Source organism: Serinus canaria, chromosome 11 (genome assembly GCF_022539315.1).
Source record: "Serinus canaria isolate serCan28SL12 chromosome 11, serCan2020, whole genome shotgun sequence".
NCBI classification, from domain to species: domain Eukaryota; kingdom Metazoa; phylum Chordata; class Aves; order Passeriformes; family Fringillidae; genus Serinus; species Serinus canaria.
In genome coordinates, this window is record NC_066325.1 from 513,689 (window position 1) to 538,534 (window position 24,846).

Genomic DNA, 24,846 nt, shown 5'->3' on the forward strand with positions numbered 1-24,846 from the left:
CTCATGTTCTGCTGAGATTTGGTTTTTCCCAGAAAGCAGACTGACAATACATTTCAGCCTAACTCAGGAGTCACTGGAGAGAGGCAGTAGGACTACGCAGACAAGCTTTCTCCACCTTATCTACCTTTTTAAAATCAGTTCTTAGAGAAAGAATCAATCCGTACTGAGAATGACCCTTTTAATGCATGAAGATATTTTGGGCAGGAACAAGCCAGGCAGGTATCTGCCGTCAATGACTTATTTATATTCTGGGCTTAAGATATATTTGTAAATGAACCAAGACATTTTTACCTTAGCTGCCTGTGACACATGTAGTGTGTATGTGCGTTGAAAATGTGACATTTGTGCTCTGTGCTCACAGCACTGAGTGAGGCAAAAGCACTGAATCTCACTGGCAGTGCAGCTCCCACAAAACCAGGACTTTCCAGAATAAAGCTCTTCATTGCTGATCTGTGTTGCTAAACCCAGAGCTGCTTGTCCTGCAGTCTTTCCAAGGGGAGGAGCAGTGGAGCTGTTGTAACTCTCTCTGTAAAACACTCTAGGCAGTTATGTAAGGTTGTGTTGAAGGATGGATAAACAGCCACCATTAGGATGGATAAATAACCACCATCAGATTCTGAGCACAAGAACCCTTGTGCTGACTGTTTTTTTGTGGTTATTGCTAAGATCCACCCTCTCTGAGAGTTTTCAAGGATGTCTGGCCTGTTCCTAGCACATGGCATTCAGGCAGGTGTACACAGCTGCCTCGTACCACCCATCGAGTGCAGGTGTCCCCACTGGGGCACAGAATTCCCTAAAACACAGTTTCATACTAAAAAAAAATCATTCCTAGAGCTGAATTAACATTTTGTCTTTTTTGCAAAATCTTTGTTTTCTGTCTCTTTTTCAGTCCCCACCTGTTCCACATCACCAACTCCTGGCCAGGGTGCAGCAACAGCTTTGGCTTCAGGACATTGGTGTGAACTTGTGCCAGCCTCCCGTTGTGCCACTCTGGCTGAGGTATTGATACTGTGGCAGTGTGCTCAGTGTTATGTGCCCCACGGGGGCACGACATCTCCCCCAGCACCCTGAACTTCCTAAGCAGTTGCTGGTGGATCAACTTAGAAAAAATGAGACGGGCTTTGCTTGTTTATCTGTGGATCATTTAGTAAACCATAAGAGTGAAAACAAAAGCATCCATAACTCAAATGGAGAACAGCAAACCATGAAAAAAAGGCAAGCCAGGGCAGTGGGTTTTAAGGGACACGACATGGGTGGAATTTACGGTTGGGAACCAATAACAAAGACTGGGGAGGAACACAAAGTGGGGATTACAATGTTTAAACCAATAGGAAGTTATGGGGGAGGGGAACAGTTTAACTAAACCAATGAGGCATCGAAGGATACAAAAATTACAGGGAAATCTCTGGAAAAAGGGGCAGGTATGAGGGAGGATTGACATCTGGAATTAAACCAATGCCTCAGTGAAGGGGAGGGGTATGGTTCAAAACCAACTTTTGAAAACAATAATATAACAAAAACCACAACATGATAGTGTGATAAAAGAGACTTGGCAGATTTCCTAGGTGAAATCTGTTAGCCTGGAGAAAAGGAGGCTCAGGGGGACCCTTCTGGCCCTGCACAACTCTGTGACAGGAGGGGACAGCCAGGGGGTCGGGCTCTGCTCCCAGGGAATAGAGGCAGGACAAGGGGAAATGGCCTCAGGCTGGGCCAAGGCAGGCTCATCAGCAGGAATTTCCCCATGGAAGGGTGCTCAAGCCTTGGCAGGGGCTGCCCAGGGAGGTTTGAAGTCCCATCCCTGGAGGTGCTTAAGGGAGGTCTGGACGTGGCACTCAGTGCTCTGGGTGGGGTGACCAGATAGATCAGTCATAGGCTGGATTTGGTGATCCTGGAGGTGTTTTTCCAATCTTAATGATTCTCTGTGGCCTGACCAAGAAAATATGTATAAAATCATCCTTCTGGGTGCCCTAAGCAGTGGCAGCTCTAATCCAGGCAGCTCGGTGCACACCTTTGGGTGTTGTGGGGCCAGTCTGTGCTGGTGTGTGGCTCATGTCACCATCCCAGCATGCTGGAGAGGAGAGAAACTCAGGGCAGGACTTCACTGAGACAACCCCTAAAGTTTTGGGGGGATGGATCCTCTGCCCTCAGTGGAAGAGCTTGCCCAGAGCCAGAGGCCTAGTGCATGAAGCTGAGGGATTATCCAGCCTTTCACTCCTGTCCCCCTCCCGTGCGGACACTCAGGATCCCTGAGCTGTGTCCCTGTGAGTGGGTGGCTCATCCTGCATTTCAGCCCTAATTCACAGGACAAAGCACATTTACTCACTGACATGAAGCAAATATCAGAGCATGGCAGAGAGGAAACTTGTGTATTGGGTGGGTTGGGCATTTGCCCTCAGCATCTTCAAATCCTTGTGCCCTTGCAGAACTCCTCCTGGATCTTCCTGTCTTTCAGGAGAGCACTCAAAGAAGCCATTTGAACACCAAGTATTGGATATTCTGTATTTGGATGAGCCAGCTTTACTCTGCCATCCCTTTGGAGCTCCCTGGGCTTATAGACAACATGGAAAATTATTCTCAGTTCCCTTTTCAGGTACCTCTTTTTAATGCTGCACAATAACCTGTACAACAATCAATGTCCAGTTCTGTTGTCTAGCATTTTTCTTTCCTCTTGGAGAGTGGTATAAATATTAATAGCAGTAACCATGGATATTCTCTTTCATCTGACATGGTACAAAAGAAGAAAGCTTCTCCAGATCAAATTGACTATTGATCTTGATATTTCTGTTTGTGCAACCACTGTCACTGTAATTTCAACACTATAATTAAAAAAAATTGAAGCAAGGTAGTCTTATTCAAAAGTAGTAAAAATAGATAAAACATGATGGATGGACTTCTCTCTTACGGAACAAGAGTTAACTAGGAGCCAGAGATGAGGCTACAGGGTAAAAGCAGTGCTAAAGCAGTCAGCCCTTGAATTTGTTGAAGTGAAAAAAAAATCAATATATTGTGAAAGAAGTTATAATTCTGTTAGGAGCAGAAGCCTCAGATGAACTGATCTGAAGCAAGAAAATTACTTGGAAATGAGTGAAGGCTTAACTTTGGTTATTTTCTCTCTGCATCCATCATGTTTAGTGATTATGCTTTGTTTAATAACAAGGACAACCAGTGGTTTAGCACAGCTGTTCTCTCACTTGCATTTTTCTGCAAATAAAACCATTAAATAGGCTTTTTATCTGACTACCAGCTCTGTCTATGGCAAGAAGAAATGATTACCCCCCATGCATTCCTTTTCCATTCCAAAGCACAATCTCCCTTGGCTGCTGAATGGCTAAAAGATGGAACAGATTGTTTTTAATATGACTCTGATTGACCTTTGTGTTTCCCACACTGTCTGGCTTTAATTCTTCTTAGAATGGCATTAGCATTTGTTGAATACATATACAATTATATTTGCTGAAACTGTTACATACAAAGAATGCTCTGCTACAGACTCTGTTCTTCAAGAGAAATATAAAGTCTTTATGCCAGTCACGAGGATTGCAAATCTCTGATTATGGGATTACATTTTCTGCAATCAGGAGGGTTTTGTGGCAGAGTATTTTTAGTTTTGCTGCCTGTTTTGTCTCCCTGTTCTTCTCCTTCCTTCTTTGCTGGGTTTACTGCACAAAGAGCTTATGAATGGTTGAGACATCCATTCATATGTTTTAACAGTTTATTCAGGCTGTCTCTTCTCTGTCTTCATAAGGAGAGACTAATTTTCCACTATTGTGAAAGTGGAATTAATTCTTAGATTTCTGATTTTTAAGCATTTGTTTTCTGAGAGCAGAGGCATGTGAAACAGTTGTTGTGCAAACTGAGCACATCTGGCTGAATCTTTTCCTTTGGTCGCCCTTAAAGGGACTTCTTGCTCATAGAGCTCACCCTGAATTGATGACAGCTATAACAGCTGGGCAGGATTTTATTTTCCAGCGACAGAAACTGGCATTTTAATAGTCTTATATTCTTATTCCAGGATTAAATAGGGAAAAAATACAAGAAATACAGTGCTCTGGGAGGTAGGGACGTACAGTGTGGAGAGAGAATGTTGAGATCTCTGGGTTAATCTTGTGCCAGTGGCATTAAGTCACCTGCTGACTCAGTTTGGGAATTGTTGTAATTCATAGGGGATTTGTAGTTCCCTGATGCTGCCTCAGGAAAGGTGTGGAAGATTCTCAGATTCCCACAATGTTAATTGTGACATTTATGTTGCTTTTTTTGGATGGGGAGGTTGTTTGCATCTCCAGGTGATCAAATGAAGGTAAAGCTGGTGCTTCAAGGGGAGGGGAAATGTGACATACTGCCAACAGATGGAGGATTGATCACTATAAATGCAGAAAATATAGTGAAGTTAAATATACGTATTCATACCTTCTGATTCCTAGAAGTCCTTAATCCTATATAAATGAGCCAAAAACTTACATAAGCAATAACAAAAATTATCCCAGGAAACCACTGAGCCAGAAAGGCCTTGAAGGGGAGAGAGAGTCTTTTCTCCTCTAAATTATCTTTGGGGATCTCACATTTTTGGGGAACACCTACTGCTCCCTCTGCAGTACCCAAAACCTGCTCATATGATGTCTTTGGTGTGAAATGATGCAGTTGGAAGTGAGACCTGCAGCTCTGACCTGGTTTATACTTTAACTGCTGATGATCTGCCCTCCCCAGGCAGGGAATTTGTTCAATGCTCAACATCCTATCCAGAATTTTGTTTCTGTTTTGTGAACTCTGAATCCTAAGCCCATAAGGAGTCTCAATGTTATTTGTACAGCAAATATTTATTTTAGCTCCAGTCAAAATATATAGATTTTCCTTTATCTTCACACCTCCGCCTCTGACCTTCAATAGAATAGAACAGATCCCCATGGTAGGGGAGAACAACCATCACTTACTCCAGCTGCCTGAGCAGTTCAGAGCTGACCAAGCTAAAGCTTGTTCTCAAGGGCGCTGTCCAAATGGCTCCTAAACCCTGACAGACCTGGAGCCTCAACCACCACTCTAAGAAGCCCTTCCAGCACTTGGTCATCCTCTCTGGAAAGAAATGCTTCCTAAGGTGTGGTAAGAGCTAGAAGAGCTTTTTCCACATCCCATCAGTAGATACCATGCTCCTTCCTCTGTAGAGAGCATTGAGGTCACCCTCATCCTCCATTTTCCCAAGTTCAACAAGCTCAGAGTCCTCAGCTCCTCACAGAACATCTCTTCCAGCCTTTTCAGCAGCTCTGCCTTCTTCAGGGTGTATCAAGGACTGGAGAGACACTGCATGTCTCTGACTTTTTCATCAGACTCATTAATGTCTAGTGTTTGTATTTAGAAAAGGAAGATAATTTTGAAAGGCTTTTTTGCTTGGTTTTCACCCTCACCAATCTCTTGCTGAAAATGGAATGAGGTGACTTCAGTGATAGCAATGTGGTGTGGGGGCAGCAGCAGTGACAGCTCTGCAGTGAATCCCTCTGCAGGGATTCAATGTAGGTCAAAGTAGCAATAGATATTAGACAATGTCCATACAACATCCAAAAAGTTTTTATTTTTCACCAGTTTTGATTTTTCTTTTTAATTTTTTTCCCTCAAATATCAATCATCAGTTCTTGTTCTGTTGCCTTATGAGTCAATGCCTGAATATCTCAAGGTCCAGCCATTCTACTTGATTTTCTTTCCCTTTTCTGGTGGGTTATGACTTGAAGGAGTGCCAAGATAATCTTGGCTGTACTTGGGGGCACCTCATCTCAATGTTCTTTATTGCTGGAGTCACCGGAATGAACCTGTGGCTGGAAGGACCATGATAAATTCAACATTTTAAAATGCTCTCCTAATCAGAACTTTTGACCTGTAAGTCAGTACTTCTGGACTTATTTTTCTCAGGAAGACACTCACTTATCTATTCCAAGTACCCTTATTTAGCATGAATATATTTCATGGAGACAAGTTCTCAAATTTAGAACATTCTGAAGAGATTTAGAACTCAGCAGACTTGAACGATACAAAACTAATACTGATCTCTAGTGACTAGAGAATTCAGTAGGTCTTCCAGAAAAAGCTTGAACTTGTTTTAAATCCAGTATTTTATAAAAGTTTAGAATGGCGTTATATTATTTAAGAGAGAGAATTTTTGCTTTTATGCCTTCTTCAGCTGAAATTCATGATTTGTAGCTAAAACTGATATCTGCTTGGATGTTCCTTTCTGAATAATCCTCGAACATATTTTATACTTTTATTCTAGTCTAGAAATAATTAGACCTTATTTGAAGCACATCTGAACTTCTTTGCTGTGTGTTCTCTGACATATAGAGGAGAAAATGAGAATACTCCAACCGACTTCACACTTTATCTCAAACTCTTTGCATGGGTTTAATTTTACAAATGCTGTCTCCTGTGGTCTGAGTCCCCAGTTTGATTAGGTTTGATTGAGGACTTCTCACATGGCTTTTTGATTAAATTGGAGATAATGTTAATTAAAACCCACAAAATATTGTGCTTTTAATGCCATTTTCTGTAAGAGTTAATATCTCACTGCTGAAAATACTTTGGATTTCATGCTGCTCTGCCTTGAACACACTCAGAGCACCCAGTGCTCAGCTGTAGTAAAGTCATGGAAGGGTTTAAGTTGGAAGGTGCCTTCAAAGGTTTCCTAGTCCAACCCCCCAATCACTGACACATCTTTTGCTTGGCACTGGATGGCCAATGTGAATTTGATTTTATTACTAGTATTCATGGGTCAGTGGTGGCTGTGATGGGTTATTAGTGGGACTTCATGATCTTAAAGGCCTTTTCTAACCAAAATAGTTGGTGGTGCATAGAGTCATTTATTACCCAGTCGCCTTCTAACATTCCCAGTGTTCTCCCACACAATTACTGCAACAGCTGTGCTAAATAATAGCTGTTTCTTTCTTTTAGTGACATGCACTGAAAATGTGGGGTTTTTTTGTTAAATATACCATTTTACTTGATGGGTAAAATACACTATTGCAGGGACATGACACAATATTACTTAAGGGATAGGGGAGGAAAAAATTTGGAAAGAGAGAAAATGCAAATTCTGTAAAAAACTCAGCTCCACCAAGAGAAACTGTGTAGAAGAATTCCTCATTGATCAGAGGCAGGGGTTGCCCTAGAGGGATTGGACAACCCAGCTTTAACCTAACAAGAGACTGATGTCCTTGGGGTCACCTTGAAGGCCCAGAAAGAGGAAATGTTGCGATGTTGTGAGAGCTAAGACAGATATTAGATCGGATGCTTTAACCACAAAAAGGGCTGTACCCGATCATGCGGTGCCTTGACGCTTACCAATGAAACAGAATAGCAGACGTGTGATCGAGGCTGTGCAACCAATTGTAGATAGTTGGCTGCCGCATGCACAAGGGAAATGTGTACAAAAAGAGCATCGTTCAGGCAATAAAGGGAGAACATCATGTAACTGTATCAGTGTGATTGTCGTTACTCAGCCAGCTCTCTGTGGGACCCTCGTCAAAACTGCATTAAAACATAATCCAAATGAAAAGACGAAGTCTTGCAGTTGTCATTCTCACTGTTTCTTTTAGATATTAATGAAATGAAAAGGCTTTTTGGTTTTTTTTTGGTTTGTTTATTTTTTTTCTTTTTGAAGGAAATTAACTGAATGATACAAAGAGCTGGAAATATGACAAGTCAGTCAGTGCCAGAGCACCATGTCAGCCCTCAGTGAGGCCCTCACTGAGCAATTGCCATTCAATTTCAAGGAGGTGTTGCAGGCTAAAAAGTCTGCCCAAAGATGCTGATCAGGTTGTTATGTAATCAAAGGCATGTGGCTTGCTGACAGAAGCTTGGGATGCAAATGTTCTGCTGTGCTGTAACCTCAGTGAGGTTATACTAGACACACCTTTTATGAGGCTTACAAATCCATATGTTGAGTATAACTACAGCTCCTGTCAAGCAGGGAGTTTAACGTTGCTGCTTCTGAATGACCTTGTTCATAACTAAACCAGTCTTAATTCAGATGAGATAAATAGTCTAAAATATTTGGAGCCATTTAGATTTAAAATCACTGAGAACATGAATCTCTCTAACCTTTGACATGTACACAGCTCGTAATACAAATCCATGATTCATCATTCTGTTCACATTTGCTTTGACAGATCCAGTGTTTTCCTGGTTTGCTAAAGAGCAGATTTGTTCTTTGAGTTTTTCATATCCTTCCTGTGCCCTGATGTTAAAAACTCTGGAGAGGCATTGCTTCATGATGATGTCAGTGTCAGGTAGGAGAGAAATTTTGGGTTATTTACTGTTAGATTCTGTACTTCTATGTAATTGCTGAACTGAGACCAGACTTCTCATGTGTGAGAAGAGGTGGTTGCTTGAGTTAGTGTTTTGGTTGTGTATCCTTTTGTAGAAGTTATTTTGATTGCATGGTAAGAAGATTTATGTGATGGTGTTAAAAGTTCTATAGCAAAATTTACTATCAACAGCAAAATTCCTTGTTTGTTTTGTGGGGTTTTTTTGTTTGTTTGTTTGGTTGGTTTTTTTGGTTTTGTTTTTTTTTTAATTTGAGAATTATACTAAAAACAACCCCATGTTTTCCAGACAGTGAATCTTTTACATAAGTTACAGTGCTGTTAGGGAGAAAAGCAATGGAGAAACACATACTTTTGAAATTGCTTGTCTCCATGAAAACTTAGGATATAAACTTCAAAAGCTTGGTTCTCATTTAGAAAACCGACATTTCAAAAGTGAGCAAGATTTTCCAAACCTTCTTCGTGTACAGCACCTTTAAAATTCAACCCTTGGAGGGCTCCTCTTTCAGGCTTTGTAGCTTTGCAGCAACATGGGCTGTTCTCACCCCTGTTCTCAAAGAATGAGCCTTGATTGGTATTTTTCTCTTATTTGACTTCAATACCATCTCTTAAATCTTGTTTGGGACAATAAAACTCAGTCATACTGGTTTATGTCCGTGGTGTTACCTCTGCTACCAAGGTTGAGCAGGGTTTGGAGCAGCCTGGGACTGTGGACGGTGTTCCTGCCCACGGATGAGCTTTAAGGTCCATTCCAGCCCAAACCATTAGGAGATTCTATGATCACAGAACTTTTTTGAAAATTTATCAGGGAAAAATATATCTGGAAAATCCTGAGGAAATTTTAAAAATTGAGCAATTAAAATAAAGTAAAATAATTGCATATCTTAAAATAATTGTGTCAATGGGAAATCTTTGAATAAATTGTTTTCAGAAGGGGCTTTTTTTGGACAAACTAGCTGAAATTAGCTCCGAGGATTTTTTTAAACTCACAGCTTTAAGCACCATTAATGATGTGATACAAATTGTTTTAAAAATGGAGTTGCAACAGAACCAAACCAAGGATGAGGCATCTGCCTCTGTGTTGTGTGGGTTTTTTTCAGACCACTCTTCCAAAGCCAGAGTCAGTGCTGATAGCAGCAGTCCCTCCTGTTTGTTTTATCTCTTTTTTATTTTTTTTTTTTTTCCCCTGTTCATTTTTAACCTCTACTGAGTTGTTTGTAGTAGCAAAGCTTAGGGGAAAACACAGGCTGATGCTTCAGATTTGGAGAGTTGCAACTGGGGATGTTTGCCACCCTTCAACGCTCTTTACACCTCTCATTCTGAACTCAATAACATCATTTTGAGGGTGAATTATAGAGGGTGATGCTCGTCTTACCAGCTTCCTGTTTTAATTGAAGACTCAGATGAGTCACAGACTGGCAGGGGAGAGGCACCTTCTCTTTGGGGCATGCTGAGGTTCCTCTAACAAATAGTGAGGCAGAGAGCAAGTTCTGCATGTCCTACATTTGTAGGTTGTAGCTGCAGGCACAGCACTTGCTGGCAGAACCTTTTTGGAGATCACAGCCTCACTAGGTTAGAGTTGAAAAATATACTCAATTTGAATTTTTTTATAGTTCATTTCTGAGGTGACACACCTCAGGCTGGAACAAGGCCTCAGCTTAGACCCTGTAGGCACGCAGGGTCGCGACTAATAAGATGTTGTGCTATGATTATTTCAAACTCTGCTTTGCCTGTCTCTATTACTTTTGCATTTTTCTACTGCATGTAAAAGGAAAGCCAGATTTGAAGGTTATATTCGCTTTCCCAAATGTCAAACTCTGTATGAACATCTCAGCTGACATTTTCTCTCTGCTTGGTGAAGAATGATCCAAATGTGTGACAGTAGTGCCACACCACCTGCATCCTACTCACCATGCTCAGACATGAAAGCTCTATTTGGTCGTTGTCTCAGAGAGCTGATAAAGACCGGAGGTTGGAAAATGTTAACATAATAGCTTGAAATTTTGCTTCTTTTTGTCCAGCTTGGGTTGAAAGGGATATCATGTGTTTAATCTAAGGGAAATACTTCTGTGTGAAAGATTTAATGGACTGATTACTTCCACTTCAGCCTTTGCTTGCACACACCTCTTTCAGCAGAGTACAACCCCCTATCACCAGTAGTTAATGCTTCCAAAATGAGAGAGGTGATTCCATTTCTGTCATACTCAGAAGTTTCTGGTGTGTATTTGATGTTAGAGTTTCAGAAAGGGCACGAGAGTCAGTAGTGTCTAATAAGACACCTAATTAAGGGGCTGTGACTTTATGTAGCCATGTAAGCTCAAGGCTGACCTTTTTTTTTTTTTTTTTAATCTAGGTTACTTTATGGAAAGCATTTGAGGCAGTGTGCAAGGGAAGCTTCTTGTCTAGGTGCACCAGGTTCCAAAATATTACCTCAGACAGATACCAAGCAATGCCTTCCAGGAATAGCAGCAATGGTGTGAGCTGTGTCAGCTGTTTTTCACAATAGCTTCTGGTCCCAGGAGAGTAAATAGATTTGTGCAGAACTGGAATCCTGCTCTGGAGCTGAGCCAGACCGGCTCCTCAAAAAGAGGGAAGGGTCTGTGTCTCACTCCAGCTGGAGGAACACAAAAGGTCTCAGGGACTCCCTGGTCTGGGACAGGGCTGCTGCTTGGAATAGAAACAACAACCAGGGCAAAAAGCCAGACACAAAACTACCTTGTCATCTGTTTCTTTTTAATTACCACCAAGGGCTTTCTCTCTCTCTCCCCTACCCTCTCTCTCATTCCCCCTCCCAGCATGTGTGAACCCAGCACAGCCAAAATGGGATATTTTGCTTAATGGTGCAAAGTCTGCACCAGGTTAGGAGCTTTAGAGATGATGCTTTATACACCTTACTTATGAGCAAGACTTTGTTCCAATTCTTGGTTTAACAAAAATTGCAAAAAAATTTACATTCCTTCAGTTGAGGGATTTTTTTTCTCCCATTTTCCCACTATTTTTTTTTTGCCAGGTTGACTTAAGCTTGTGTTAAGAAATATTACACAAATTATTCCAAATACAATTTACCAATTTATTGAAAAAGTCTGGAAAAGTTAGAGGCTGTTAAATAGAAATAAACGAAAGTTTATTGGGTCAAACCCTGCTAATAAACTGCTGGTCATTTTAGCCAGGCAAAGGAAGCCACTGGTGCCAGCTCAATGTTTTCAGAACCTTCTCTTTACATTAGAAATGCTATCAATTATATGGTATCCAAAGTCTTACTGAAGAAGAGAAGGATGTTAAAATTGTTTTGGAAGGAACTTATCCTTGATGGTGTTGCACAACAGATAACAGGAAGAATTGACCCTCAGGAACCAATTTATTTTGGAGCTCTATTTGGGAGAAAATTCACTGAGTGAAGGTCTGCTGTTAAAAAAAAAAAATTTAAAAGCCGTAAAATGTCTACAGAAGAACTCTTGCACTTCTATTAACTTCAAAAAAAGCTTTTAAATAGAAAACACTTGAAACAGAAATTTTAAATGTTGGTTTTTTAACAGAAAATGTGAAAGAAAACTTTCTGAGCTTTTTTTCTCCACTTGTGAGACTCACAAGGAAAATTATGCAATCCAAAGTGTAAGATGAGATGCATTGTTGGGGTATCAGTCAGAGGATATTCAAGTAATGACTTTCACAAAATTGGTAGGTAAGCAACCTCTTCGAACATGATCATATTTTGCTGTTTAAAGCCTGCTTGTACATAATGATATACTCAATTCATATGACTGACAATGGTTATTTCCTTCCTTTAAAATCTAAGCAAATAGTTTGACAAGAAAAAAAAATAAACTAATTCATACTTTCTGTCACTGATCATGAAAAATAGGCTGCAAATGTAAAAGTAGTATCTGATAATTCAGCCTAGATTTTTGGACTGTTTCCATGGACTATATTTCTGGAATTAACTGTGCTTCTATTCAGAAATTACCCACATACACTTTCACTTTTTACCTTTTTATTTCTTCAGTTAATGTCTAAAAATCTAAAGCTCAAGTATAACTTGAGCTTTAGATTTTGGAAATACTCATTGTAGAGGTTCATTTGACTCTCCTTCTGTTTGATATTCCTTTTTCTTTCTGTAATTGTTGTCCAAGTTGTTCAGTACTATTTTAACTTTTACATTGCATGTAGTAACTTTAGTAAATTGAGAATCTCAAGGACAGAAAGCTAAAAGACTTAGGGATTAGAAGCTGAGTCATTAGGGTTTAGTGGCATGCTGAGATTTTGTGATATCCAAAACTTCAGCAAGGGTCTGAAGTTTTTGGCAGGTGTGATGCAGGTATTAGACAACCATTCCAGTCTGGATGGGCAGGGGTCCTTAGGGTATCTCAAATGTCAGTAGACAGGTCAATTTACAAAATTAAATCCAGCCCTGACATTTTACTGACAGGAAAATGGGAGTGCAATATCTCACTCCATGAATTCATACAATTATTTGGGGGGAAGGGACCTTAAACATCATCACATCCCACCCCTGCCATGGCAGGGACACCTCCCACTGTCCCAGGCTGCTCCCAGCCCCAGTGTCTAGCCTGGCCTTGGGCACTGCCAGGGATCCAGGGGCAGCCACAGCTGCTCTAGGCACCCTGTGCCAGGGCCTGCCCACCCTGCCAGGGAACAATTCCTCATTCCCAATATCCCACCCAGCCCTGCCCTCTGGCACTGGGAGCCATTCCCTGGGTCCTGTCCCTCCAGCCCTTGGCAATTGTCTGTCTCCATCTTTCCTGCAGCTCTTCCAGGCCCTGCAAGGCCACACTGAGCTCACCCCAAAGCTTCTCCTGTGCAGTGAACAATCCCAGCTGTGCCAGCCTTTCCTCCCAGCAGAGCTGCTCCATCTCTCTGCTCATCCTGGTGCCTCCTCTGGGCTCTCTGCAGCAGCTCCAGCTCCTTGCTGTGCTGGGCCCAGGGCTGGGGCAGCTCTGCAGGTGGGGTCTCACCAGAGGGGCAGAGGGGCAGAATCCCCTCCCCTGCTGCCCACGCTGGGCTCAGCCCAGGACAGGGCTTTGGGGTCCCAAGGGCGCCGCTGGGGCAGGGCCAGCTCTGCCTCACAGCTCCCCCAGGGCTCTCCCAGGGCTGCTCCAGCTGCTCAGCCTGAGCCTGGACTGATCCCAGGGGCTGCCCTGACTCAGGTGAAGAACCTCTGCTGTGGGTAGAGCAGCTTGCTGCCCTGCATGGTTTCTTGAACCAGAAAGAACAATTCCAGCTCTGCTCAAAAATTCAAACTATTGAGAATATAAATCTGCACCAAGTCCCATTTTTATTGTCAATACCTTTTTTTGGTGAATCATTTCAATGTTTCTATTAAGAGTAATTCATGTCACCATTGTTCTTTAGAGGTTTTGTCTAAGGATATCTGGGCTGCTTTCCTGTATTTTGTCTGCAGCTTTTTGGTTATAAACCCGTTGTTTTGGGCTTGAACTGCAGGCTTGGTCACCTGCGCTCTGCTGAAAATAGATCCATCAGGAGTTAATTAGGATGAACTTCTGTGGGATGAGTCCAAGGTATGCATACTTAAAACTTTGTGACATAAGCAATGGAGCAGCACAATTCCTAGAGTATGAGTAGCCCCTTTTGTACTTATGCTGCTTCAGCACTTTTTGATTAGCTGGCTTTGTTTTCCCACCTAAATCTTAACCCTCCAGACTGTTTTCTGTTGCCACAGGCACGATTCCATCTGAACTGTGCTTTTCTGTCTTCCAGTCACACAGCCAGAATGCCATTAGAACCTAATGCCACAGCTGGGTTAAGGAAATTACTCTCTAATCCACCTAAATGTTTTAACCCACTGGATGAAATAAAAACGAAATGCATTTTCAACCATTTAGCAGTGATGCATATTTGGAGAGAAAGTGACTCAAAGGTGAAGAGATATCTCCCTAAGAGCTCTGGAGTTTGCTCCCTGCTGAGCTGACCTGCTGCTGAGGTGAGGGGATTTCTGGAGATCCCTCTCACTCCACAAGCATGGCAGGAAATGGTCCCCCCCAGTTAATTCAGTACTTACCCAAGTACTTCCTTTATTTTGTTTCCAAAGTAATGGAGGTAAATTCCACCATCTGGGTTTATTCTTTTGATTTCAGATTATTGTTGATAGGCAAAAAGGATATTTTATATGAAATAAAGCTATTTAATATCAACCTGAAACAATCTCCTGGCTTCTTATTACAAGTACTTTGCTAAGAGTTTTTTACACACTAGCTCTTTCTCAAAATGAGAAAAAATTGTTTCCATTCTGGAGAACTATTTTGACAACTGAATTAAATAAAACTGAGATCTACATTACATGAACTAAATGTTTTAAATGGAACCATTTTATTTGCTGATGTGTGACACTGCCAATGTGTTTGCTTTGCTAACTGGGATTTCTGTTCTCTGTTACACAATATCAAGCCTGATCTGTAATTTTCCAAAGGATCTCTGGGTATCAAACTAAGTTTCCATTGATTTTGAATTGTCTCTGTGATGAAATAGAGATGGTATTAAAATATTTTCTTCATGGAAGGAGATACCTGTCACTATTTTTCACTGCAGTCATGCTTGAAAAATTGCTATCCTCCTTGTTCTATCTGATCTGGCTATAATTAATATTCCATAATGCGTAGGAAACCAAAATACCTTTGCTAACAGCTGGATAGTGTGTACCTAAATTTCTGCCATCTGGTCCTACAGTCTTGGCTAACACAGGGGGCTGAACTTATAACAAAGTCAATATTCAATAGAAATACAAATTAGGAGGGCTGGTGAACAGAAGAGCAAAGGGAAAGATTAAATACATATAGCAAGGAGATGGAATTTTACAGTTAATTCTTCACCTAAAACATTTTCTCATTTGTGTCTTTATACAGCACCTCAAACAAGAAGCTGAACTATTTGAGTATGCTAATGGATTCAAATGTTAATCAATACCCTATCTTTGCCCTCCACCCTCTCTGCACTTATCAGAGAAATTGTGCCCATATCCCTACCCTGACATCCCACCTCTGCTTCCAGCTGGCCCTGCTGTTCTTGTTGCCTGGATACAAGTGGAGCATGTGGAGGAATGCTCCTGAGCTGCTGTGGGATGGCCTCTTTATCACAAGGATTTATCCACTGATTAGCTGGGAAAATGACTCAGCCTTCTGTGCAGACACCCGAAGGAAGCAGAGTTCGACTGGGCTGCTCCCACAAGGGGCCTTGCTCTCCTCTTCTTTCACACACTGAGCTGAGGCTTTCCTGCCAATGTCAGCAGTCTACTGGAAAGAATTATCCGACTCCCAGGAGTGTTAAGCTCCAAGTGGATTTATGCACATTGCTCATAGATTCCTTTGGGGTATCTGAGCACCCTTTTCCCAGACCAGTATTTTCTCCCAAATTCTCTTTAACAATGGGAATAAATGAGGACCAACCAAGGAGAGGAACTGTTGCAACAGAAAATCTTGGACCAGGATATTTCCTCTTGTCTTCCCAAACAAAGACTGTGTTGAAGTCCATGTTTACAGGACAACAGGGATCACCCAGGCTCTTGCTCTCTTCATTGCCCATATTAGCACAATTTCCCAATTTAATGCCTTGGGGAATGCTCAGATATCGTTGTACTGCAAGGAAAGTAACCCAGAACACTGTGTGATCAAAATAATCAGTGAGGGTGTCTATTTTCTGAAATTTCCCTAATCTATGAGAATTGCAACCATTTACTGTCACTTTGAGAGCAGGATGGTCAGAAGGCTTACAGAGCAGGGTGTTCCTGAAGTATTTGTAGCGGAAAGGAAATGCCCATTTTCATGGCTAGTGAGGAGAGAGTCCATTCTGATTCTTTCTCTACTGTTTGGCACTTCCCAGCATAGAAGAAAAAATTTACTTACCAAAAGTAAGAAGTACTAGTGATTGAAAGTGACAAAAGTGTGTTTTCCATATTTTATGCCACATGCATACAGGACCTCGGATCATACCAAAGTTATTGTCTTAGCAGCTGATAAAAAGTGTATTTTTTAGACATATCAGTGGTAAGAAGCTCATCCCTAGGTAACAAAGCACAAATTTACCTGGTTCTTATATTTCATCTTTGGGAAGGTTTACAAAAACTGAGTTTTTCCAATGTGATTTTCATATAAGGAGCAGTTAGGTGAATGTGTTGGGCCTATTTGTTTCTCTATTTGTGTTTTTAAACAACAGTTTAAAAACACATATAGTAAAAAATGCATGTTATGCATTATGATACTTTAAAAGCTGCCACAAATCCGTGTAAGAAATTCTATTGTTATTCCATAAAAAACAGCGCTGTTTAAAATAAGTTAGACAATGGAAGGCTTTCTCACAGAAACTCATTACATCACAGTCTGTTAAAAATCATGTTTTGCCTTGTAGTGTTTTCTCCTAATTCTCAAAGCCAAGAGGACCAATCGTAGGTGGGATTTGTATGATTATGCAAAAAGAGTATTTAAGCATTAGGAACTTTAATTATGCAGAAGCTTTTACTGAGGGATTTTAAATAAAAGATTTGTGCACATTATATTATAATGAGCAAAGTAAAGATATTTCTTGCACTTCTATGAAATATTGCTGTAGTGAGGACAGGGCAATTCAATCAATAACAATACACGTTTTGGGTTTTTTATTCCTCAGATACCAGAATTTGTCAATCTCTGCTAGCTCCATGTAACTTTTCAGAATTTCTCAGAAAGACTGTGTGGTGTTTCCTTCAATGCCTTAGGAGCCCTGACTACAGCAGGAGTGCTGATGCAGGTAAGTGGCCACATCTGTTTCAGTCTGGTTCTCCATCACCTGTAGCCCGCAGTGAGGTGCCAGATGTTCCGCTCAGCTGGGTAAGACCTGCTTAGCAGCTCAAAAACATTTTGAAGAGCAAAAAGATAAAAAAGATACAAAAAAAAAGTGCATATTGAATCTCACTTCTGAAGAAGTCTCAGAGCTTCTTATATCCCATAGGCATGTTTTCTGTTGCCTTTCCTAGAACTTAAAAGACCATTTAAAAAGGCCTCTTAGCTGGACTTGTAGCTAAGGCAACAGTTACAATATTTTGAGTCCCAGCTGTTATGAACGGACTCAAAATCTGACCAAAAAAAGGTGCTGCTTATTTTAATTTTGGGAGTCACAATAAAGATATGATTGCAACAGGCAACAATTTAGAAACCATAGATGCTAGGCTCTGGGGTGAAGAGAGTGCTACCTTGAAACACTTCAGAGTTCACATCACAGTCCCTCTTAAGCCCCTGTCTCTTGGAATAAGTAACCTGTATGTGCTTCAATCCTAATGCAGCAATTCATTAATTAATTGTCATTTAAATATTGCTGCTGTGTGTCCCTTTGTGAAATGCATTAGGTGCCATTAAACAGAAATTCTGTGTGTGAAATACTGTATCATTGAGTTGGGTGAAAAAACCACATTTATTTCTAGTGAGATAATTTCAGGTTTATTAAATGGTGTGAATTTCAATATGTGCTCTTACCTTTTGCATTTGGCCATTTGAAATTTAGATCTGTATAATGAGGAATGATGGATCTGCAGTTGTCCAGCGTTCTGAGCAACTTTAATGAGCTAGCAAGCAACATTTATTTAAAAATTTTATCTCTCACATTCTAAAAAGAGACAAAGAGTATATGACATATAAGACAGAGAGAGACAATTGACAAGGGATGAAGGGACAGGACCCAGGGAATGGCTCCCACTGCCGGAGGGCAGGGCTGGGTGGGAGATTGGGAATGAGGAATTGTTCCCTGGCAGGGTGGGCAGGCCCTGGCACAGGGTGCCCAGAGCAGCTGTGGCTGCCCCTGGATCCCTGGCAGTGCCCACGGCCAGGCTGGACATTGAGGCTTGGAGAGCCTGGGACAGTGGAAGATGGCCCTGCCCATGGCAGGGGTGGAATGAGAACTTCAAGGTCCTTCAAACCCAAACCATTCCATGATTCTCTTCAATGATTCTAAGATATTATAATTTAATATTTGATGCAGATTGCAGTTTAATAAGCACTGACACTATTTTCCACATGACTTCCAAAGAGGAATCTTGTGCCCCAAATCCATTGATTTGGCAGGTATGTCTAGAGGAACAAGGAGGGGCACACTTGGTTTCTTAATATGCCTTCACTATGGCACTATGAAGCTTTTTTTGGCTAAACTATTCATTAGGTTTTTTGAGTGCTGTCATTCACAAAGAATGACCACAGCAATACAGTTTGTTCCTGTCCCTCATAAAAATACGGAGGTGTGTACTCAAAAAAGTGCAGCAGTTGTTTTTCAGCTTTGGATGACAGACACATGAAATAAAGACATATTTCCAGCCATCTACTTCCACGCTCTCTTCCTTATAAAACTCTATTTTACAGACCTTAAAATTTACAAAAGAAAAAACATATGAGAACAGAAGAGCAAAAGGAAAAGCACTGAAATAAATAAAAAAGTAAGTACCTCCGTCATAACTGTGGTCTTAACTGGAAAGAAAAGCCCTAATGATAAAGAAACACGCTCTCTGCTAAGTATAGGTTTTTTCTGAATCATATTATCAATCATAGCTGTTCACAGAAAAACATAAAATGCTGAAATAACAGTAATTTCAGAAGAAATCTGCTTCTAGCCAGATCCAACTCTTTCCAAGGGGGGAATCAGTAGTCATTCCCTATTTCTGCTTTCCCCTTCTTTACAAGTTGCCAGAGTTTTTGGTTTTGTTTTTTTGTTTGTTTGTTTGTTTTTTTGGGTTTTGTTTGTTTGGGTTGTTTTGTTTTGTTTGGTTTTTTTTTTGCAAAACCCCACAAGTGTAACATGAAAGGTACCTTGTTTTGTCAAATAATTTGCTTTAGTCTGGATGATGATGAGCAGCATCCCTTGTCAACCAGCATTTTGACTTTTGTGTACTGCTGATCCTGAGCACAGCAACAGCAGAAAATTTTGGGCTCTGTTGGGTGCTCTTCAAAATGACTGGTTTTATTACCTTTTTGGACTATAATTTATGGATTTAGATAATTACATACTGTCCTGGTTTAGGGCAAATTTGGGAGAGAATCCCCAAAAAAGGGCTTCTCCAAAAAAAACAAACCTACACGGCCCCTCCCCCCAACCGGTTCGGGAAGAATTCCTCAGAGAGAGGTGGAAAGAACCTGTTTATTTGACAAGCACCCCCCAGCACACACAATGAACAATACCGGATGACACCACTCCTTCACTGCTCTGAGAGAGATGACAAATTCAGAAAAGTCTCTCCTGGGGGGTGGTCGCTGTTATCAGTCCCTCCGGCGCTGGGGCAGCTGCTTGGTGGTTCCAAATCGGTGGTTCCGTAGTGGGTTCTTTCCACACAGGGGAGGGGAAGCAGTCCAGAAAGGAATTTGGACTGTTTAGCTAAAGTAACTAATGAGAAGGGGGGGTGGGGGGGGAGCAAGAGCAAGCAAAGCAGAAGCAAAGCAGAAGCAAGAGCAAAGGCAAAAAGCAGGGCAAAAGCAAAAAACCAGCAGTATGAACTGGTGCTATCTGGATGTCTTGCCAAGTGGCTGATAAGAGACACAAAACAAAACTTTCACTCTGCCAGTCTTAAAGGCACAGAACATAATATCCAGCATAAATTACACACACACGAATGGGGATAACAGTCACCCTAGGACACACACACAGACTTGAATCTCAATTATCTCACCGTTACACTTGGACAACACTAAATATCACAGCCAAAAGCTGAAAAACTTTCTGTAGAAACTGTACTGCTGAGTTATATTTCAGCAGTTTCAAATTATTTTTTCTGTATTGTGATGAAAATAATATCTGTTTTGGCCCTAAATATGTACAAATAAATCTATTTTGGGGCAGTACTTCACTGAGGTGTGGAGAACCTGTGGGGACAGGGTTGCTGAGCATCTCTTCTTCTAGACTTCATCTGCTTCTTCTATTTATTTGTACAACACAGGAAAGCTTTTCTAAGACCAAATTTTTTCAGAAAAATCTATGGATTTGATTTTCCATTGTAGTCTCCTGACACTGTGAAAGGAACATGAACTGATGGATACAGTTGTCTTCTCAACCCTAAAGTCTTTAAGAGATCTCAGGCTTCCTCTCGGCCTGCAAGGGATTACTTGGTGTTTCTTCTGGAGTTGTGGATCCTTGTCCAGCCTTTCCACAGCTCCATATGACATTCAAAACTTCAGCTCTTGCTTCTTTTGAAGCAACTCTCCTTCATGAATAATAAAACTCACTGTAGAAGAGATGAATTAGTATGAGGCAAATTCAAGGGAAGCAGGAGGGAAATGCTTCCATGAGAAATATGACATGATTAAAAATGCAGCACATAAATCATGGGCCTGCTTAACAAAAACGAAAAGTGTCTCATAGTGCCATTTTTGGGAAGAAACTCTAATAACATGGGCAGGGGCACCTTCTACTGTCCCAGGCTGCTCCCAGCCCCAATGTCCAACCTGGTCTTGGGCACTGCCAGGGATCCAGGGTCAGCCCCAGCTGCTCTGGGCACCCTGTGCCAGGGCCTGCCCACCCTGGCGGGGAACAATTTCTGTCAGAGCCACACTGATTTATGCCAACAAATCAGAGTGCAGTACAGCAGCCTTTTGGCAACACAACACTAAAGCCAGTGATGGTACTTTTCATATTTCTGTCGCTTTTTCTGGAGGAGAACATTTCAGTCATTGTGGCCCATTTTCACTGCAGATTTTACATGTATGAGAATATTCTGTCATTGTGGCATGCACTGCAAGCTCAAAAAGGAAATAGAGGCCTGAACCACCCATTTGTTACAACTGATGCATATTGAGCTCTTCCTATGTTACTTCTGACTGCAGTGGTACTGTTTACATAGCAAAAGGTAGAAGCAGTTGCTTTAAAAGCACTGTTCAAACTTTTATGCCCGTTTCTGTGTGTGCACACACACTTTGCTGCTACAAACAGAAGCAGAGGTATAATTGCCTTTGCTCAGTTTGGCTGTCCTCCAAAAATGATGCAGAAAGTCACTTCTCAAAACTAATTCTTAGCTGAACTTCCCAAAGTCCTGGAGCTGACTTTCCAGGAGCCATATGTGTGGTTTGGGCACACACTGCTATTTTGCTGCGTGTTGTGGGAGGTATGCACAGGAGGACATAGAAAGAGCTGCATTTCCATATGTAGGATGACTTTTTTAAAAGGAAAAAACATGTATGACCAGAATTAGTCTCCACAGTTTTGGAGAATGGTGCAAAAAGAACATATACAGCAAGATGAGAGGCATATGAGCTCAGGCAGGCTCTGAGATGGGACATGGGGGAATTACTGATTAGAGAAACTTGTTTGTCTGTGTTGGGATCAAAGGGGCAAAACAGAGTCCATAGCACTCACTATTTTTTAATTATAAACTCCAATTAAGTGATGCAGAATAATCTTCACCATTCCATCTGGCAGCTATGAGGAGAGAGGGAGAACAGCAGCTAATGACATTAATCAAGGCTTGAAGCAGACAGGTTCAAGTACTGCAAACTTTCCTTTAAAAAATGAGCTGAGGACAGGGTTAGTCTTTGAATAACATTCCAAAAAAGCTTCATGCAGTCCAAGAGAGAGAAGCAACATTAACCTGGGCCTTTTTCTTTAACTCTTAGGCTGCTGGCCTAACTGCAGCCACATGACCAGAATGCTCTCATTGGCTACTGATTGCCCAAGTCATACAGGGCGTTAATACTGAAATGTGGGAAAGAACTTTTAGGAGCATCAATGCCAGGCACTGGTGTCTGTGTAAGGAGAAACTTGTGAATCTGAATGTTGCAAGGGCTCAACAAGCAAAACATAATCTTATTTAAAAAAAATAAATTAACAAGTGATCCATGAAATCACCAACCCAGTTTAATATGTAATGTGGTTGGGATTGGATATTTCTCCCAAACCACAAGTGACAGGACAAGGGGAAATGGCCTCAGGCTGGGCCAGGGCAGGCTCAGGGTGGACACCAGGAGGAATTTCCCCATGGAAAGGGTGCTCAGGCCTTGGCAGGGGCTACCCAGGGAGCTTTGGAGTGTCCATCCCTGGAGGTGTCCCAGGAAGGGCTGGAGGTGGCACTCAGAGCTCTGGGCTGGGGACAAGGTGGGCATTGGATACAGATGGGACTTGGCCTTGTAGCTCTTTTCCAATTTTAATGATTCTGTGAGGTTTTTCCAACAGAATCTTTGATGTTGGGAAAGGATGGAACCACAAATCATGGAAGAGAATAAATATAAAAAAAATAGAATGCATTACTTTTCTTTCTATATTTACATACCACTGGTGCTTTTGTCTGGTCTGGCTCTAACCTGTGTTTTAAACCACAGTAACAAATTCAAATCCTCAGAAAGAGGCTTTATAATTTTGATAGCAATAAGGTGTTTGTATCAAATGTTGAGAAAGAACCAAACAAATTATATAGGTATTTGAATGGATAAATATTATTTTCACTACTGACGTAATAACTTCAATTTATATTACACTAAAGCTTTAGGAATTTTGGAAGCTACAAGTTCATATCAGAATTGAGAATGAACCCTTCTCCAGATCCAAGGGGGAACAGTAACAGCTGTTACTTTAGCTGAGGAGGAATTGTCAAGGATTTTGTGTGACTCTTTTTTTTCCTTACATGTTTGAGTAAAACATGTAAGGAAAAAAAAGAGTCACACAAAATCCTTGACACAAATCAGATTATTCCTATCAAAATTACTTACAGATTGAAGGATTTTTGGCCTAGGCTGAACACCAAGCTTGAGCTAAGATTAAAATTCTCAGAACCTTAATTTTTTGACAAAAACATTAAAGTGCCAAATGCCTGCTCGGTAAAAATCTTAACTAATAATTTAAAAATGAAGACATCAAGAAGTTCCTCTGAGAAAGTTATTTTTATGTGTTGTTTCCCAGTGTTTGTCCAGCCTCACAGCAGAGTTTTCAAATGCACAGATTACCTCTGCTTTATTCCAGAGAGTTTTCATCATTCAGGAGTAAAACAAAAGTTACAGGGACACTTTTATCAAAATATCACCTCATTCCTGGAAGTTTTGGTCTCACTACATGAGGCCAATAGTAAAAATAAAATTTCAGTGTTTTCTTTTACTCTGTTGGGAAGACTGGATCCACTTAAGCTTTGTTAATGCAATTATATAATTTTAAATACTGCTATATATTACATGTTTCTACAGCTGCTAATTTAAAGGAGAAAGAAAATCAGGCTGAATTTGACCAAGAGAAGGAATAACTGAGTGTTTCTTTCCACATCAGGGAGCAGGGGGAAAGAGATCATGTGGACTTACTGAAATCAATACAGAATATCTGTAGATATTAAAGATTAGGGTCAATAGAGCATTACCGCAAACATTTGGATTTTTGAGAATTCTATGGATTAAATATAAATAATATTAGGCCTCTGAGGAAATTCTCAGGCAATTAAGGGGACAACTTGATTTCAGACAAAAGAACTCTCATTCAGCTGAGGATGGAATATTTCTCTTTCTCCTGACTTTTACCAGGTGAAATTTTTCAGTATTTAGAAACTGAAAAGGGCAGAAACAATAGCTCCAGTATTTTGTCTTTAGATAAATACAAGTTATATTAAGCTACATACAGTTTTTTGAATCATTCTAGTTTGGGGAACTTTGGGGTAATTCTTATGATATCAAGCCAGAATTTCTTTTTTTGGGTTTTTTTTTTGTTTTTTGGTTTTTTTTTTTTTGGGTTTTTTTTTTTGTTTGTTTGTTTTTTTGTTTTTTGTTTTGTTTTGTTTTTTTTAATTATCAGAAAGAATTTATGTTTACCAACAGGTTTTTCTTCTTTGTTTCTGGTTTTTATTGACCCTGGGCAGGCCATGGCAGTAAATTATTGCCATCTGCTCTGCTGCTTCTGCAGAGTCATTTTCCATTTCCATCTGCCACAATTCCCAAGGAAACAGCCCAGCAGTTGCACCTGATTTCTTGGGATGCTTCCCCCCTTTGTGAGATGTCCTTCTGGTGTGGAACACTGTGGTGTCTTGTGTTTTTTAAGTGATGTTGTTGTAAATGATCAGATCGGTAGCCAAATTTAAAAAAAAAAATCTAAAAATTTTTTAGATCGACAACAAAATGGATTTGCAAAAAAACACCACAGCTAAGACAGTGTCAGCCCTGGGAGTCGGCGCTGGGTGAACCTGGATTCATCTGACAGTGTCAGCGTCTCCGAGGTGGTTCACCCCAACTGCTTCCTGCAGCCAGCTTATATACCATTTATTCTGCCAGAGACAGAAATGACAACAGACTACTGTATGTCCCTTCATATGTATAACCGGGACTATACAGATTCAAACATATACAAAAGTTAGTCCAGAAGTCCAAATGGCTCGTCTGAGCTTCCGGGTAGCCTTCTTTCACGTGTAACAGGGACGTGTCGGTTTTGATGCAATCTCTCCAGGTACAGGCTCTCGTGAGTGTCTGACATTCCTGAGAAATTGGTGCTTATTGAGGGAAGGTCCCATTCATACCTTAACGGACTCGATGCTATCTGAAAGATGATGTCCCGATGTCCTGGAACTGCTTGCATGGACTTCGCTCCTGGCCAGAGCAGTAGAAAACTT

At 40.9% G+C, this 24,846-nt stretch overlaps 2 long non-coding RNA genes across 4 annotated transcripts in view; both read left to right on the top strand.

The window, feature by feature from the left end:
* LOC103821133 (uncharacterized) overlaps positions 1–8,264 on the top strand; it is a 39,043-nt gene extending 30,779 nt beyond the window's left edge. For all 3 annotated transcript variants that reach the window (XR_007778539.1, XR_007778538.1, XR_007778540.1), the window contains 3 exons: positions 890–999; positions 2,453–2,590; positions 8,145–8,264. This is a non-coding gene — a long non-coding RNA (uncharacterized LOC103821133). The remainder of the gene's footprint in view (positions 1–889; positions 1,000–2,452; positions 2,591–8,144) is intronic.
* A 5,452-nt stretch (positions 8,265–13,716) lies between these two features.
* Positions 13,717–24,435, top strand: LOC127060025 (uncharacterized). The gene is made up of 4 exons (XR_007778541.1): positions 13,717–13,837; positions 15,179–17,054; positions 18,653–18,726; positions 24,347–24,435. It is a non-coding gene; the product is annotated as an uncharacterized LOC127060025 (long non-coding RNA).
* The last annotated feature ends 411 nt before the right edge of the window (positions 24,436–24,846 follow it).